The sequence below is a fragment of the Poecilia latipinna genome, unplaced genomic scaffold (assembly GCF_001443285.1).
Source record: "Poecilia latipinna isolate Pla-1442-1.1 unplaced genomic scaffold, P_latipinna-1.0 Scaffold2756, whole genome shotgun sequence".
Taxonomy (NCBI): Eukaryota; Metazoa; Chordata; class Actinopteri; order Cyprinodontiformes; family Poeciliidae; genus Poecilia; species Poecilia latipinna.
This window is the reverse complement of record NW_015115372.1, coordinates 18,693-36,813: the sequence shown is the minus strand read 5'-3', so window position 1 is coordinate 36,813 and position 18,121 is coordinate 18,693. Positions and strand designations below refer to the sequence as shown.

The following is an 18,121-nucleotide window of genomic DNA, read 5'->3' as shown; positions in this document are numbered from 1 at the left end:
TTCATACATTCACACATAAAAATGTGAAATGATCTGCTCTAAAATAACTGCAGTGTCTTACTACAGTCTCTCAGCTAGCAAACACCAATCTACACACAGTAGGCCTTTATGAATGTATATTTACTGGCAAGTAGAGTCACTTCCTGTCTGGCTGTGCCAGAGACTGTCTCATTATAGGCGTTAGAAATACAAAAACTGGATTACAGGAGTGGTTTTTATGATTACAGTGCATACCTCAACTCCAGCATCACACAAACCTGCTTTGACCCAAACTGAAGGAACTTGAGCTAAATCCCTCTTTATTTGCGCCACACCATAAACGCATATCCACAGAAGCTAAAAATACGCCTCGCACCAGGTAAGACGTTGACCGTGCCCCAATTGAAAATGTCAGCCCTCAACTAGGGGCTTCACCTCTCGAGAGCCTCAAGAGGGACATTTTCCGGAAGAGAGGGCACCTTAAGTTTTCTGCAGGGAACGTCTGCATGTCTGGAGATCCCCTCCTCCACTCTCCTACCACTTAAAACTTCTGAATCTCACTCTGTACCCCCACCCTCTCCCACCTCTTTATTCCTCTCCCTCCCTTCAGAAAGTGGAACAGAGGGCAAAAGTGTGACAATGCTATTTTGGTTCCGACGACAACCCAGCTTTCTGCAGCCAGACACCTCGCAGACGGACCTGGCAAAAACTGCAGCCACAATGAAACGTGTAAATATTCCCAAGTAGGCTGTTAACGATGCTGATGTTGACGCCAATTAGCTGCTGGCAGGATTTCAAAACCATGTTTACTGACATTTGTTGCAGAAAAATTATGTGGAAAGCTGCAACAGTTAATGCATCTCTTTATATTTCTGTATCCAACAGAACTATCTTCTTATCTTCTTTGTATTTTCAATGTCATTGATTTTTCCAGGCATATTCACCACACTTAACATGAATAAATTTATCTTGTATCACCTTAAGTACTACACAAATTCCCAGTAAAGCAGCTTTGCATGCAAGCTGAAGTCTCTCTCTGACTTTACTTCTTCCCTCCAATGCTGATTGGAACGATGGTCATGGTTTAGTGGTAATGCAGGTGTATGCAGTGTTGGGATAACTGGCTTCTGTGGTTGTTCATATTTTTATTTTTTCCCAAAATCCAGGATTTTTTCCTCAAATTGATCTTAAATATTTTTGCAGCAGTCGCACAGGAAATAACTAAACCATTGAAAGTTGGTGTTGATTTTAAAAACGGCGAATAAAGAAAAACAAGAAAACAGAAGTAGAAATGCTTGAAAAGAGTTCTGACTCTTTTAAAAAGTTTGTTTTTTTTCAGCAAGTTGAGTAAGTTTAACTAAAAAAAAAAAAAAAGTTAGTTTTAGTATCAAAAAGGTTTCCATATGAATGTGACATAAAATAGATTTTTTTTTTTGTTTGTTTCTAAGGAGCTGAAACTGAATTTTAAAAAAGCTCATTTGTAAAAGTAGCTTGTATTTTAGACTGATACAAGATCGGAGTCGCTTACATAGCTTTCTTTTCCCTCACAACTTTAAAAAGCCTTTTTTTTTTGTGCAATAAACCTGCAAGATTCCCACGAACCAACTGCACAAGTATAAAAACGAACCAGCCGTACAAACATCCTGTCTCTCTTGCTACAAAAGTAAATAAAGGCAACGATCCATTTCTCCAACAGTCCAACCCCCAGAGTTTCTTACCCCAGTTTGTTCCTTGCATGGCTGCTTTGGTGTCAGACCAGCTCCTCCTGATAACCCAGCTTATATCACAACGTTTCTAAGATGTAAGCTCGCTCCCTCGCTATGTTCTGTTTCTAAAAGCCACCCTCCCTCAAAAAAAAAAAAAAAAAAAAAACAACCTACAAATCCCCCTCCAAAAAATAAAAGAACCAGCTCATTCTCAAGACAAATGCCACCAATGTGAATAAGAGCTCAGTCCCCTCCCCTTCCTCAGCTTTCATATGTTCCCTCCTCCTCTTCCTCACAACACAGCCCAGCCTCTCCCTGATACAGATACACCTCCTTCTCCCTGCTTCAGTCCTCTGCCATTTCCTCTAACCAAAGAAACATCAGCAAAGCCCTGAGCTTCCTTTGTTGGACAAGAGAATAAAGAGAAAGGAAAGAAATGAATAGCTGTGGAAAAAAGAAAAACAGCTTTGAGTAAAAGAACTATTGAGCTCTTTTCACTATTTTCAGTTCTTTAAAATAAAAAAATAAAAAACCATACAGGCATCAAGGATAAAGCCTTCAAGCTGATGCAAGACAATTTCTCTTTCAGAACCAGAATATGAGAGCGTTCAAAATATTTCTTCCTAGGCTTTTTGTTGAGAGTGGTGAATGAAATATCTCTTTAAATACCCCCTTGCATCTCAGTGCTTTATTTGTCTTCATTCTTACACGCATCATAGATACTGGAAACGGCTCATTTTCAGTCTCTTCATTTTATCAATCGTGGCTGAAACTACCATCAACTAGAAACTGATAAAAATTAAAATTTTTCATGAACTTGGAAAAACTGACAGTTTGTTATTTGAACCGTTTATTTCCCACTGACTTCATGAGACATTCAGTGATTATCAATTTAAAATGACTAAACGGTTCATTAATTATACATTTATGGGGCTCCGACTGTAAACACTGTCAGATGCATAGCCAGAAATACTTAATTGTAAATTTTGTTATTGTGACATCAATAAAAAAAAATCGTTATAAAAGTTTAACTATAGATATTAAGAATTTCTTTTGAAAACTGCAGCAAATAATGCCCACAAATACGGCTGTATCTCACAAATATAAACATTTTCAAATTCAGTCGCTAAAATCTGAACAGCTGTATGCCTTAGCTAAACACCACTCAAAACACCCTCATTTTGTAAACCAGCATCTTCTCCAAATTTAGCAAAAAGACACGGTGTAATGTGTGTAACTCTGATCAGCTCCAACAACAAGACTGGGGATAAAGTAGGGTAGAAGAAGTAGGCTAGGTCCTGCTACAGACTTGCACACAAATCTGTCCCTCATTTCTGCTGCCAGAAATGGGTCACATTGGAGGAACAAAGTTTGTCCTTGAGCCCTGTGCAGGAGCGGGAGTTCACGGTCATTCTTGGCGGTGACGTCTCGATGGGAGGTCTGCGTAGAACTGAATGTGCCACAAGCAAAGCCCCCATGGAGCTGCAGCTAAAGCGATATAAACCAGAGTTCAATACAGAACAACAAATATCAATCAGCCAGCCCAAGGCCACCAGTGCTGGCACAAAGAGGCAGGCTAGAAATCACCTCTGTGAATGCTACCATTAACACCACTTCTTTATAGGCCGGAGGGAGGGGGGAAGGGGGGGGAGGCTAACGTGACTCAGCCCCCTTTGAGGGAGCAGATTTACATATCAGGGCAGAAAAGGAAAGTAAATATTGCGTGGCTTTTCTTATTCTGCACTTCTCTTTAGTGGCCTCAAGGTCACATAAAATTCTCAGTATTCAGGGAAAAGTGAAATTTTGAGGATTTAGAAGAATGGTAACAATACTATGGAAGAGCATTAGGGCAACTGAAAAAAATAGAAAAAAAAAAAAATCATTCTCAATTTAATCTCTTTGAAAAGAGTGGCTGGGTGGAATCCTTTTGCTCTTTCATTAATGAAATGCCAGTTTTGGGAACCCCTCAACTATGGAAAAACTGGCTTAAATCCAACATGTTCCTCCAGAAAGTTTGTCGTCTTCCTTCACAACTAGTATAAGCCCCGTCAATGAGGCAAATGTCACCAGTTTTTACCGTGTGTGTGGTGTTCTTTAAGAAATACTCAAGTTTGTTTCATGACATTGACAACTATTCATTTTGGAAATGTGGCCTAAATGTCCAAGTTTGGTTTCGTCAGGACATCTCATATTCTTCAACAAAGTTTTAGGGGATCTTAGCTGGCGATTTATATTTTGTTGTCACAAATAAAACAGGGATTCCACCCTGAAACAGTACTCTAAACATGGTGAAGACAGAAGATTGGATATTTCACCTGCAGAAAAAAATGAGACTTTGTAAGAAATCCCTGAACCACCATTGCTGTATACCTGCATCTTGTCAGCCTTCTTCTGCAGCTTCAATCTATAACTTTTCATTTAATCTGTTCTTGTATACATGTTAACATGGATTAATTTTTAATCTTTTCCTGATACATTTGTGCAATGATATACTTTTTATCTACTTTAACCTATTTTTAACCTGGATTGTGTAAAGATATGGAAGAGCAAATGTCAGCAATTCATCATGTCAGCTGTGAACTGAAGACTGAATGAGGTAACTAAATCAAAAACTGATTCAACAGTGATTTTTTTTTAGGGGTTTTCACTCCAATCGACATCTTTTCTGTATATATTTTTTTTTTCATAATGCATTATTTTTCTGATTCATATAGATTGTGCGAAATTACACCCCTGATTTCTCTGCACCTCAAAAACTATGTCTCTTTAATCAGAGATTTGCATACTTTTGAGTCAGGCACAATCCAAACGGAAGTGTGGAGGGGCTAAATTTCTAAGAACTCTGGCCACAATTCTGCGTCATCTCCATCTCTTGTGGATGCAGTGCAGGTGATCATCCATCACAGGAGCAGATGTCATCTCTCTGCGGCCCATCAGCCTGCTTCCATCCATATTTTCATAACAAGGGCTCCGACGTGGGACTAGAAACTGGCAGAAAGCTAGGCCATCCATCAGCGTCTGCCCTGTCTAGGCATGGGGACATCATTCCCATTGGATGCTGCAGCTAAAACTGGCGCCGACCGGCCCATCTCTCTCGGACCGCTTGTTTCCATAATAACCCACCAAGGCCCAAAGCATTACATGGACACCTCAAGATTAAAACAAATGAAAAAATCTGAGCCAGTGTCACGGAGTGGTTCATCAGTCTCAGACCCAAATAAAGAGAGATTGAAATAAGCTTCCATAGTAAGTCCAGTCATAAATCCACGCTGTAGCTGTTCCGAGTTGGCAGGCACTCGACTTAACCACAGTTCTGATTTACTGTATAATGTGCCAAAGAGATTAGATTTGCGCCTCGAGCTCTGGACTTACAGCAATACCCCCATGCTTGATTAAGATCCGTTCTGCTGCACACTCACGCAGCAGAAATCTGTTAACGGTCACACAGGAGGAGTACTGCATGCCAAAACATCGCCAGTAAGATGTCCTGAAGTGCCGTTTTGGAACCATCTGTTCAGAGCGAAGTCAGATTTTAACTAGCAGTCAGCACTTACCTTATAAAAAAACGACCTGTCTTCAGCTTCTGATGGCCTCCGATGAACACGTACACATCTGGTGAGCGTGGCGGTAACTCACACTGGTGAGAAATTTCATTTTTCCCCCCCCCCCTCTCCTTCGCCTCGATGTTCTCTCAGACTGAGGGGAGACGAAAAAGAATAAGCATATTACTCAACAGAAGCAAAGCAGTGAGGTAAACAGCGCTGTGGAGAGCTGGAAAACCTGAAATGTGACAACTGTGTTTATAGAAGTCAGCAAGAAAGAGGAAAATCTGAGTCAGAGTTGTAAAAAAAAAAAAAAAGACGCTTCACATGCAGGAAGGTTAAGACTGAGGGGGAAATTCCATGTCCGCACGAGTGAAGACCAACACTAAAACTGTAAAACCCTGTTCGCAAAACAAATGCCTGGTGTGGAAAGTCTAAATGTTTAACAGCTGGAGGTAACTTTTCAGTGTTTCTACACAGCTTTGTCTCACTTTTGAATATATATATATATATATATTTAAGTTTCATTTCATTAAAAGAGATGAGGCCAATCTGTTCCGATATGGCTGCTATTAAAAAGAGCTGTGCCAAGATAGCACTGGTATAGATAATTACGTAAATGCACACACTACAGGTTCCCCACCCACATTCAACATGTCCTGATCGCTGTTGCGTTTCCCACTTCAGAGTGGACCTGGTGACGGCTGGAGAAGTTAATTAGCCCCCCGAAGCTACTTAGCTACCAATATGAAGATGTTTTAACTTTCAGGGGTTTGGCCTGATTTTGGGGTATTTTTCAATCCTTCTAATTTTGCCTTTATAGGAGAACACAAAAAACTTGATTGAAAGAATTTGAAACCCTTTCCCAGTTCGGAGGCATCTTGGTTCATATGACTCAGTCAATTTACCCCTTTGCCTATTCTTATACTCGATTTCATACCTCGTTATAAAGTCAAATGTTCCAGAAAGAGTATTTGTTTTATACATATTTTTATTATTCTTTTGAATTAAAAAAATATGTCCTTTAACATTTTTTTGCTATGTTGTCGTAAGTACCATTATAACAACTGTTTTCTTGACCTCGATATACTTCTGAGGCCATACAGTGCCAGTTAGTGAGAACATGTTTTATTTATTTATTTTCTTTTGTAAATGTAAGAAATTCAAATGAGTCTGACCAATACGTTGGCATTTGTTGCCCCAGCTCCAGGTTGCATAATCAAGCATAGTATAGTTTGCTATAAACCAAAAAATAAAACCTTACATTGCTGTAATACCACTCAAAAAGCACAAATGTGTTTTAATCCCTATTCCGTTGTTTTGGATTTAAAAAAAAAAAAAAAAAAGAAAACTGTTGTCAGACGTGTGAAACGGAATGAGGAAGGTAGCATCTGGTCAGTGTGTGTTCTGTTTATCAGCAGGATCAGGGGATGTTTGCTAAAACTAACGTTACCAACTGCCAACAGGGACAGTGTAACTTAAGACCATCAGCTCCTCCATCTGTGGCTGACGCACCACAAATGTACGTTAAAGAGACAGATGGAAGTGCTGAGGACAGAGTGGCTGCCCACATGTAATGTGGTTCGACAGAAAGAAAGGCTTTAGAGCGTCTTTCTGAATGTTGCCCAACAGGGCCGAGCGGCAGAATGAACTCGGCGCCCTGAAAAGCAATGCCCCGAAGCGTTTGTTTTAAATGTTGACGAGCTGCTTTACATAGGAGAAACGGGTGTTTTCTCTAAGAGGGTCACACCCCTCACCTGCTTTTCCGAACAGACTGGGATAATCCTTATTAAAATGAAAGGTCTAACAGTGGAGAAAGAGGGACTTGCGGCAGAACGTTTACTTGAAACGGGAGCTTTAAAAATCGCTTAATGATTAAACGATTGGTTAAACCATCGTCAACCTGAAAGTTTTGATCAACAAGGAGATTCTACTTTAGCTATGAACGTAATTTAAAAGTGAGAGCATGCTGTACTTTAGTAGATAAACGCATCTCGACACTTCTCACTACGTTGCCCTTCAATTTCATTGAGCACAGCTTCTAACTTCTGTTATGAACAGAGGCTCATCTTATTCAGAATCAGAATTTTCTTTCAGTTTCCTGCTCATAATGCTGCTCCACGTCAAAAAAAAAGAAAAAAAAAAGTCAAGTTGCCACCAAATGAATGAAACACGGCACTTTACCGCTGTGGCAAGAAGACTTTCAACAATTAAGCCCTAAACCAAAAGCTTGTAAGAGATCAGGATAGGACAGAATTTGGTCTAAAACCTGTGTCTGCTCATCCCAAGAGGGCAGACGGAGGGAAATGGGACACAGATTAGAGCTTAATCTGGAGGCAAAAGGTTTACCAGTGCTCCAGCATGCGCACTCTACCAAAGAACTGCAAATGACAAAAAAAACAAACAAAAAAAGACAGCAGAAAATATGAAATGGAGATATACAACATTTTAGGAGTCAATACTAATTTCTGGCCTAAAAGTGTTGGAGAAATTATTTGCTCCATCAAACATTTCTGTTTATTGCTTTTCGGATTAACGTTGGTATTGAACATAGCCTGAATAAATACTTCATACTGTTTTCAAGTAAGAATTTTCAAGTGTCTCCAGATACTGTAGTGCAGCTGAACCCCTTGAGTAAAACACAATAGTTACGCAAGACAAGACTTTCAGCTGCTTCCATTCACTACTTAATATTTCCAGATAAAGGGTGCTATTCTGGACATTTGGGAGAAACATGTGCCCACACACATCAGAGTAACGGCGTTGGAAAGAACAAAAGAAGCAAGTCGCATCGTCTAACTCAATGCAGAGAGAGTTTTATGTAAACTGCAATTTGTCACGAGCTGTCACTTACCACTGTGGAGAATTACAAGCAGACCAGGCTGGTCACAGAGCTCTTAAATCTCTGAATAGGGTGCTTGGCTTACTAGGTCTCCAAGTCAATACTCAGACCAATTTCTCTACCAACTTCCTTCTAATCACTGAGACTTTACAATCATGACTTTCATCTTGGGTAACAAGTGTAAGTCAAGTTCAGCTGTGTGTACATAACAACCTTGGTAAAATATTGTGAATAACGATCTGAAAAAACAATTGGGGGGGGGGGGGGTTAAAAATGAGGACATATGCCCTCTGGAATAGGGTGATTTCTGACTTCATCACCTATCCAAGCTTGCAGCACTTAAAGTTTATTGCTCTTCCACAGTTCAACCACGTGACAACGGTTCCGGTCAAGTTAGCAAACTCAATGTGAAAACATGGCACCACCACATCCGGATGAAGGCCAGGAAGGGGAAGTGGTGGAGCAAAAAGGACAGCATTGACAGCACGCTTGATGTTTACATACTAAGCTTGGGTTTAAGTGTGGCAAAGAGTATGGCAACATCGTAACAAGCGCTCAGAAATCTTGCTACAATACAAATATTTATTTGAAAGAAGATAAACTGGGCAGAGGGTGGGAAGTCAGTCCACAGGGAAAACCGGCATGCCTGACAGCCCACATGGAAAACATTACATTCCATCTTAAATAGCTCAAAATCCTTGTATTTTCCACAGACATCCTCATTTAGGATCACTCAAGCCAAACCTCAAACATCCTCCGACATCTCAGAAAACCAATGAGGGAAAACCGCTCCTATAGTTCAGGCTGACCATTAAGTGGTGCTTTTTTTTTTTTTTCCCCCCCTTTCTCAAAATACCTTTAGGTTCATACGGTAAAACAGAGATTAAATTTCCTATTCAGCTTTTTAATCACGCGATTGCTAATCACTCTAACGCACCAACTACACTCTGGAAAACAGCCATCGAAGCAACTCTGATTAGTCTGCTATAAGAACACACGGTTGGACTGCTGACAGCTCGAACAATAACCATCTCTCGTCTCATCGGAGCTCCCAGATAGGACCAACGGCTCCCCACGCTCATTACTTCAGATCCGCATCCCCTCTGCCTACGTATGTTCTTATGCAACACAGTGACGCAGCTAACCGTGCTTCCCACCACCCACGTGGATTATGATTCGCACCTCCAAACCACCTCTTCACCTTTCACTCGCTCATCTACCCACCAACTGGCCAGCCTCTCCATTCAAAAAATAAAAAATAAAAATAAAAAAAAATACATTCACTTACAGTACTGTGGAGGTGTGAATCTGTTGCTATTTGCTGGTATCCTGTTATGTTTAATTTTCTTTTTCTTCCTCCCCACCCCATGTTTTGAAGTAGCAGTACACGTGTTAAATGAAGTGGAGCTGGATGTTGTCATCATGTGTTCTCTCAGCTGGAGAATAATCAGGCCAGAAATCACAGTGACACGGAGGAGAAATGTATTTAAAAATATCCAAAACATCCAACCTCAGGGACGACTCGTCCCACTTATATAACGGAAGTCCAGTTGAGCACCCCTGTTTCCCCCGGTTACGAGAAAACTACAGTAAAAAAAAAAAGATGTTGGTACAAGCAGACCTGGTAACGCATAACAGAATTTTGGAAGCATTTCATTTTTAAGCAGCACAAAGCCAGCTGAAAAACACGGTGAAGATGGCTAAGCGATAGATTAAGAACACAACTTTGCTGAGTGTGAAAAAATTTAAACAAGCAGAAGTGAATCCCGCAGAAATGACAGCAAGCAAAGGCCGGATTACCAGTATCAAAATGCATCAAGGTTTTAAAATGTGACAGAAATTGCTAATAATTCCTATAAAATGAACCTGTTGCTGCACTGCTGGCCAGCTGGCCTATAAGCAAGGCTTCTTTTTCCCCTCACCAACAAGAAAATTGAGAGAGTTTGGGAAGATTTTTACTGACAATCCTGGTGAGAATATAAAAGTAGAAATATATTGCTTTAATTAAAATAAAGAGGTTTAAAAAGTAAGCATAGCCATTCTCTGTGAAGCAACTGAAGGCAGGTTGTGCCCCAGCAGATTAATGTTTTGCACTAAGCAAACCGACTTGAAATTTACTAATTAACTGAGTGGATTTTGATATTTCTGCTCATCTTTACATATGCCAAACACCATCAGCATTTAATATTTATATGTTAGCAGCAACAGATTTTTTTTTTTAATTAAAAGATTAATTTGCTCACGTTTAACTTTTTTGTGTTTAAATACCACTCTGCTGTAATTTACCAGCCCACGTCAAGTGGAAAGAGACCCTGAAACCGCAATGAAATGTACAATGGTTCTGTACTCAGTCAGGTTCTAGCAAAACAAGTAATATTTTTAAAGTGATGAGCCAGAACATTAAACAATACTAACATTGTAATACAACATGGAAATTAATTAGGTCTGTGAGTTGTGCAGTGGGCTTCCCACTGCAAAAAAAAAAAACAAACAACCCTGGAGATGAACTGACAGTATCTTTATTTTTTTTTTGACAACTCCAATATGAATTTGTTTTATTGGTATACATTTACTTCATCTATGTAATGTTACAATAAAAAGTATAACTATAAAAGAACTAAAATTTCCTTTCATTTTTACATCAACAATTTCCTTTGTTTGCCACTTCTCTGGCCTTAATCAGAAACACTGTGGGCTTTGACGTAGTCGGAGGTTTGCAGATGGACTACAGAAGGATGCCAAGCAGCTGACACAACCGAATAAGCGATGACACTGACGGCAAGGATTGATGAGCAAAAATGTGAGGAGGAAAAAAAACAAGAAAAAAAAAAAACAGGATAAACAACACAGAACTGGAAGTGAGATATTGTATTGTAGCACATATGGGCCTCTCCCTGCAGCAGCTGTGAAACTCATGATCGCACTAACTACACCTCTAATCGCAGCTGCTCATGGGAAAAGGTCTTGTTTGTGCTTTTTTTTTTTTTTTTTTTTTTTCCAGAGCACATCATCATCCACGATTAAAAACAGATGATGCAACAAACTGAGAGAGGAATATCTTCCTGACAAGTCTAACGGATCGGAGTAATCTCAAATGCGGGCACACTTCCAAGTGTAACAAAACAGGGATTAAATCTTCTTACAAACCCCGAAGACTGAGCTAATTAAATCCAACCAACTGAAAAAAATAAAAATAATAAAAATGTTGGGCTTTAAGAAAATGAAAAAAAAGTAAAGACATCTATAGGAAGCAATGACACAAAAGCTAGTGTCACTATGATAAAAACACAACTATTCCAATAAAAATCGGTGGAACTAGACTATGAGTCTACACGTGCTTGGAAAAAAAAATCCATAACGCTTGAAGCTCCCCAAATATTACACCATAATTACAAACTTCATTGTAATTTAAACAAAATAACCCTAAAAAAATGTTATGTTTGTGGTTAAAATGTAAAAGAGGGGGTTTGGATATTTTCCCAAAGCACTGCATGTTACATTTTAAGTGTGTTACTGAAACAGAAGCTGCCGATCTAGGCTTAAGGTAAATGACAAGGTTATCTCCCATACAAGACACATTTTTGACAACATTACGCCAAAGTCAACTTCCTCCAAGGACACCTTGTCCGAACTATAGCCGATTTCTGTCACGCTTACTTCGCTGTGACCACAGCAGCCGGGCGTCTTATCGGAGCCGTTTACAAACCTGCAATCTAATCATGACTGCAGCAGCTCCGTGAGACTCATTCACAAAGTGACTGCAGGAAAAGACGCGCTGGAAGGAAGGGGTCGAGTCAGAGGGAGAAGGGGAGGAAACATTTGGGAGTCATTAAGAAAATGAATGGGGCTGTAGAGGTGGAGCAGTGATTGAGTACGGTTCGCCCGCTTATAATTACTCTGAATGATCTGTCTTTATAAGTACATTTTCTTTTAAAGTCATAATATCACACAGTATTTTTAAGGTTCTGGGGAAGTTTTTCTTTCTTTTTTTTTTAAATGATATGTTTGTGTAACATAAGAGTATGTCTATAGCTCAGCAGTTTTTTTTTTTTTTTTTTTTTTTGTGTGTAAATTCGTTTACACAAAGTCACTAAAAACAAAACATGTCAGATCAATGACGTGTTGCAAGAAGACCCAAACAGAATCAGCCTCAGTGATTTTGGGGGTGGGAGGGGTTGAGGTGAAAAACATGATGATTTCTTAATCTTGTTTAGAGTGAGAAATTATATACATTAAAAAAAATAATAAACAAAATTAAGTTGAAACTCAAAAACGCCTGAATAAAATGGCTGAACTGCCTCCTCAGCAAGCAGGCAAGTTTTAAAGTCTTAATAATCACGTCATTATTTACCGTAATATTTCTAAAGCATAGCAATATAATGCAATTGCAATTAAGGTGTTCTCCTTAAATAGAGAACAGGGAAAAGATGTGAAATATACAATGGTTTCTATCCTGGTTACCTGAATCAAATAAAAATAAATTAAAACACGTGTTCCTTAACCTGTGGGGAAAATTACTGAAGTACTCTGAAACCAAAACATGCAACTTGTTCTTAGAGACTCAGGATTATAAGGCCATAAAATATTCTCCAACGTGCCACAAACAGCTGTGCAGTCCAGCTGTGGATGCAAATAAAAAATAAAAATCCTAGCCGGATAAGAATGCCAATCCAAATGCTGTGGAGAGGTCACAACCCTTATGCCTCGGTAAAGAGGAAAACCTTTTAAATCCTGACTGCCAATGGATGAAAGATGTATTCTTAAACCCGAGTTGCACGGTCACCATGCAGTGACATCTTTTATCACTGCAAGAATATTAAAATAGTATATCTGACGGCTAAAATTAACTGTTAGCGCTTTAAAAAAAAAAAAAAAAAAAAAAGAAAAACTTTACATACAAGTTAGCTGAAACATCTGGGTATCAGAAATTATGATACAAGACAAAAAGTTCAGTGTCTTAGATTTCAAATAAATTCAGCCACATATCAGCTGGCAAGCTGAGCTGCTTTCAAGATGTAAAGGTTCAGGTTCCCCTTTTCATTTTTTTTTTTTTTAAAGTCTCATAATCCATCATTACAGGACTTGCATAACTGCAGAGACAAAGTTATGCAAACGCTGACTCCGGTCTTTCGAGTGGCTTTGATTCACTGCTGTGAAGGCAACAAGAAGTGTGGCATCATTCCAGCACATCAAGGGTGTTTGCCTGGATAAAACTGGAATGTCAAGAATACTGATTTCAGAGTGTTCTTTTATGTTTTATTAAACCTGCAATAGAATACAGGTTAAACATTCACAGTAAAGTTAATGTTTGCCTCACCGAGAAGGGAACGTATTTAAACAATACTTAGTTATTCTCAAAATCAATTCAGTGTTTCTCAAAAAGCTGATCTATGCAATTTATGTTTAGTTTCTGAGTTTGCTACACTCCACCACTGCTTCAATACAGACTTATTTGTGGTTGAAATGGACCGATATGAGATGGGGAACAATTTTTGTCCCTCTATTTACAGCCACATTAAAAAAAAAAAAAAAGGTTTGTTGCCTTCCTTCAGCTTGCATATAGGAAAGAGGATTTTATTACTGACAATTTCAATAACTCATTGCTTCATCCATTTTTAAATCAGACTCTTAAGATAAATTAAAAACTGGAAGTAGCAGCATTTCAGCCACCTTGGTTGACTTGGTTGGGCTGACAGAGGGCAATGCGGATCCGATCAAAAAGTGCTTTCTTTTAGTAAACGTCAGGGTTATGGACGCAGTGAAGAAGCAAGACAGATCCTGGATAAAACTAATGTAGAGCATCACGGTGACACAATTGTTGGGAGAAATGAGAGGGCTGACACCTGGGAGAATCAGAGTGAAAATGCTGGTCAGAACCGGAGCAGAAACGTCTAACTTCCTACCAAGTATTGACAGAAATTTTCACATTACTGCAGGTGCCAGTGTTTGAAATCTTAGTTATAACTCCTTTGAAACTTCCTACTCTGCTCTTAGCTGCCTCGTGCTCAATTTTCTGCAATTTTTTTTTTTTTCGATTTTGAACATGGAACAAATGTTCCATGTTCAAAATACTAAAACATTTAGTATTCAAAAATACCAACCCTACAGCAAACAGAGAGCATATCTTAACTTGTATGGAGCTATGAGACTAATAAGAGGATCCAATGTGAGGAAGAGACAAAAAAAAAAAAAACAGAAAGAAATGATGAACGCATAAACACAAACATCCCCGCCTCCTTAAGATGATGCACCTCAAGATGCATCATCTTGCATCTTGAGGTGCAAGATGATGAACGTGTGCTACGTTTTGTTATTTGGGAAAACCAAAATGAGTCGGTGTTGCAGTCGAAACTACCCCGGTGTGGGAAATCGCTAATTACAGCTAACAGCCATCTACAGCAGAGTAATTTCCACACAATGAAGGACAGCCTAAACAAAAGGAAGCTTGTAAATCCTCAAACAGCACTGCTCTTGATGTGATGGTCCCTCAGGAAAACTAAAACACAGCCTTCAAGTTGCCTGACAGCTCTCACTGTGTTCCTATTGTTGACTTGTCTCCGAAAGTTTAGCACTTTTCATTTGTTCAAGGGAAAAGTTTGTGCAGCGTAACAGAAAAGGACAGAGGAACTTGACCCCGAATTTAATCAGCTCAAGGACAAAATTCAGAGCAGCAAAACAGAAGACTCCATAACTTGAAGTGAAGTGTTTTAAAAGAAATAAACATAACTTGGATCTAAAACCAGTCAGCTGTTTTCCACAAAAAAAAAGGAGAGAGGAGATAGCCTAACTCGCGCAACAAGTCAAAATGTCTTCACCTTAAAAGAAGAAGTACAGGAACAGATTGAAATACAACTTTTAAAACATTTAGTTTTCAAAAATACCAACCCTACAGCAAACAGAGAGCATATCTTAACTTGTATGGAGCTATGAGACTAATAAGAGGATCCAATGTGAGGAAGAGACAAAAAAAAAAAAAACAGAAAGAAATGATGAACGCATAAACACAAACATCCCCGCCTCCTTAAGGAAAACGGTTCACGCAAGAATCTGGCCTTGTTCTGCGCTTAAGGTGCAGAAATGGAAACCAGTCATCCTACAGCGTAGGAGCGTCGAGCTCTCCTCGCTCAGTTTGTTTGTTCGTCTTTCGGATATTCTCATCTTGTTCCAACTATTTGGCAATAGCTTACAGATGAGGCAGCTGCTTACGAAAATAGCCTATGTGCTTTTTTTAATCTCGTTACTTACAGCAAATGAGCACTCTTGGGAATTTTTTTTTTTTTTTCCTCATGTAAACACTCCACTAGTGCTGTGCACTTGTGCGTGACAAACGCTGGTAAACAAAAAGGATCACTTTGTTATCAAGTTCACTTTTTTTTTTTGGAAAACCCAGAGCTGCGTTTATGTTTCCTGCTGGATTTATCTCTCCACACTTGTCGTAGTAACAATGCTGTCCATCTGTATAATGTAAGGAGTGTCTGTGCACTGCATTACAAGGGGAATGACATTTATTTTAGGAATTCACAAGCTATTGTTGTGCCTACAGGGCAAGTTGGTCCGAATAAGGAAAATAGTATTGGGCAACCTCTGCTTTGATGTAATAGGGAGTGTTTTAAGTTTTCATGCTCTTGACAAAAGTTGTTTTTTTTTGTGTGTTTTTTTTAAAGGATCGATGCAGCCAATGGCTGAAATTCTACAAAGTTGTTTATTCCTCCGAGGTTCTATGGATCTGGAGGTAGAGACATTTCAGGTGACTCATATATACATCATGTTTGCAGATCTGGCAGAGAGGAGAGATTTTCCTCATTCAGACGGTTGAAACTCGTTACTCATTTCACTACGTCAGATTTTCTGCCCTATGATAAATCAAGCTTCTCCACACTCTGCTTTTACTTTTCTGAAGTTGATGCTTCGCAAAACACTATAAAATCAATGCATTATGTGCATTTCATGTGTGTTACATGACTTAAAACAGGGCTCCGCAAACTTAGTTCTCATGAATATTAGTTAATTATCCAACGACAACAGTAGTGACCATTCTTAAGCAATCTCCTCCTCTCTTTGATTGTTTTCTTGATAGTTTGTCCTACTTTTTTTAAGTTTTACTTTGCATTTGCATTAAGATTTTATGTGAATCGAATGGAGTAGTATTTGCTATTCATGCATATTTAACGTATTTAAGGCTTTTTTTTTTGCAGTTTCAGGTAGTGGATATAACAACAACAACAACAAAAATGGAAGAAGATGCTCAGGTCAAATGAAATCCTAACGTTTTGAATACAAATGCACTCTGCACTTCCAGATTACAAGATTTTGAGAACTAGCCTGTTTTCCTCCACAGGTACTAGTTCTACTTTGTAGTGATCCATCACATAAAATCCCAATAAAATCCATTAAAGAATGTTGTTGCAATGTGACAAAATGTAAAAACATTTAAAGGGGCATAGATACTGCACAAGACACTGTATGCGCCTTCAACGAGGGCACAAACTATTAGCTTTGTACAATTTAAGTTTTGTAGTCATCCAATAGAGTGTGGCTCAGCAGAAATTGGCCCAGGTCTATTTGTTTCTGAAGTTATAAGATAAATGAGATTTATTTGGAGATGATAAAGGTTACTGTTGAACGTTCCTGATAAGGATCACTGTTGAAGCAGAGTCCTGGACTGAAACTATAATCTGAGCAGGAAACTAGTGCGATTACTCGACAGGAGTTTCTTTGTTGTTTCTGCATCCACCCAACCTGTCATGCCTGATGCACACAAAGATTACATAAAAAAATTACTAAAAAGCAAGAAGAACAACGATCTGTTACACGTCAGAGAAGTGCTGTTGGCTTTAAGCAGTACTTTAAAAACAATAAGTTCTTACTTGTTGTACTATTTCATGTCCGATTAATCTAACAAACTGCACCATGTGGAGCTAACCTTTACACCTGTCCACAGGTAATTAAAACTCTGCAGTACAGTAAACCCCTCCGAACAACAATTCAGTCATTAATAACTAACACAAACAAAGCGTTTACATATTTACAGTATAATAATTGTTATACAGTTAAAGATAAAATAAAATAAAACTCGATAAAAACCATACCATGTACAGCTTCCCAAGAGACAGTGTTTCCGATCGTCAAAAACTGTTTTGAGGAAAACGTGCATGCGACGTTGACTTTCTCCCGTTCTAAGCGCCTCATCCACAAACACGGAACAAAGTCAAGGCAAGTGTTGATAAAACAAAATGTTAAATGTCCTCTCTGTAGCTCTGAGGTGTCCTTCTTTCGCGTGAAGCGCGTTTGCTGGGTTAGACAGAAACCGCAGGAGTTTTAGAGAGCGGGAGTAAGCTAGCTCGAAAAACTACCAGCTACATCCGGTTGAAACTTTCAAAATAAAAGTCTCTGTAAGTTGTGTTCTGATTAAGTTAACATGTTGTAAAGGATTTACAGCAAATTTTAATGTATTTCAACAGCATATTACGTAATAGAGCAATACAAATTAGTACAAAGTGTGTTGTACGAGATCATTTTATGTGGTTTGAATTAATTATGTCCCTGCAGATAGGCCAATGATTACACAAAAATAAATGCTATAATATACTGTTTGAAATGCAAATACAAAACAGAGTAAAAACAAAATTGATACACTAATGTTGGTCTCGCCTGACCAAAGATAGTTGTTCAACATGTTTGTTGTGTGTCCAACTAGTCTGTTTGGGTAAAGGGTTATGTCACATTACAAATGATCAGGTGGTGGATTTGACGGTGCACTTGGAGCTGTTTACAGCTGCAGATGCTGACATAACCGGGATTTCAACTTTACCTAAAAATGTTGAAAGTATGTATTATTTCCCTATAATTTCACAGTTATTTATTTGGTTTATTAGTTCATATCACAATTAAATATCCTGATATTTGCAGTATTAATGGATTAAAACGTAAAAGAGTTCAATACTTTGACCTTGTATGAAGAAATTAAATGCACATTTAGTGGTCAACATTTTATGTAAAGTTCAGCAATGAATCTTGCTTAATTTAAACTATTTTCTAACCTTAAAGTCTAA

The 18,121-nt window shown here is 38.7% G+C and overlaps 1 protein-coding gene across 2 annotated transcripts in view; it reads right to left on the bottom strand.

The window, feature by feature from the left end:
- LOC106939040 (leucine zipper tumor suppressor 2) overlaps positions 1 to 17,387 on the bottom strand; it is a 29,853-nt gene extending 12,466 nt beyond the window's left edge. Inside the window, exons 1-2 of one of the 2 annotated variants that reach the window (XM_015021303.1) lie at positions 17,159 to 17,387; positions 5,240 to 5,381 (exon numbers count right to left, since the gene is read on the bottom strand). The gene's annotated coding sequence lies outside the window, so the exon portion shown is untranslated. Of the gene's footprint in view, positions 1 to 1,697; positions 1,921 to 5,239; positions 5,382 to 17,158 lie in introns of those variants that run through there. The other variant, XM_015021304.1, reaches the window with a different exon arrangement.
- Positions 17,388 to 18,121: the final 734 nt, after the last annotated feature.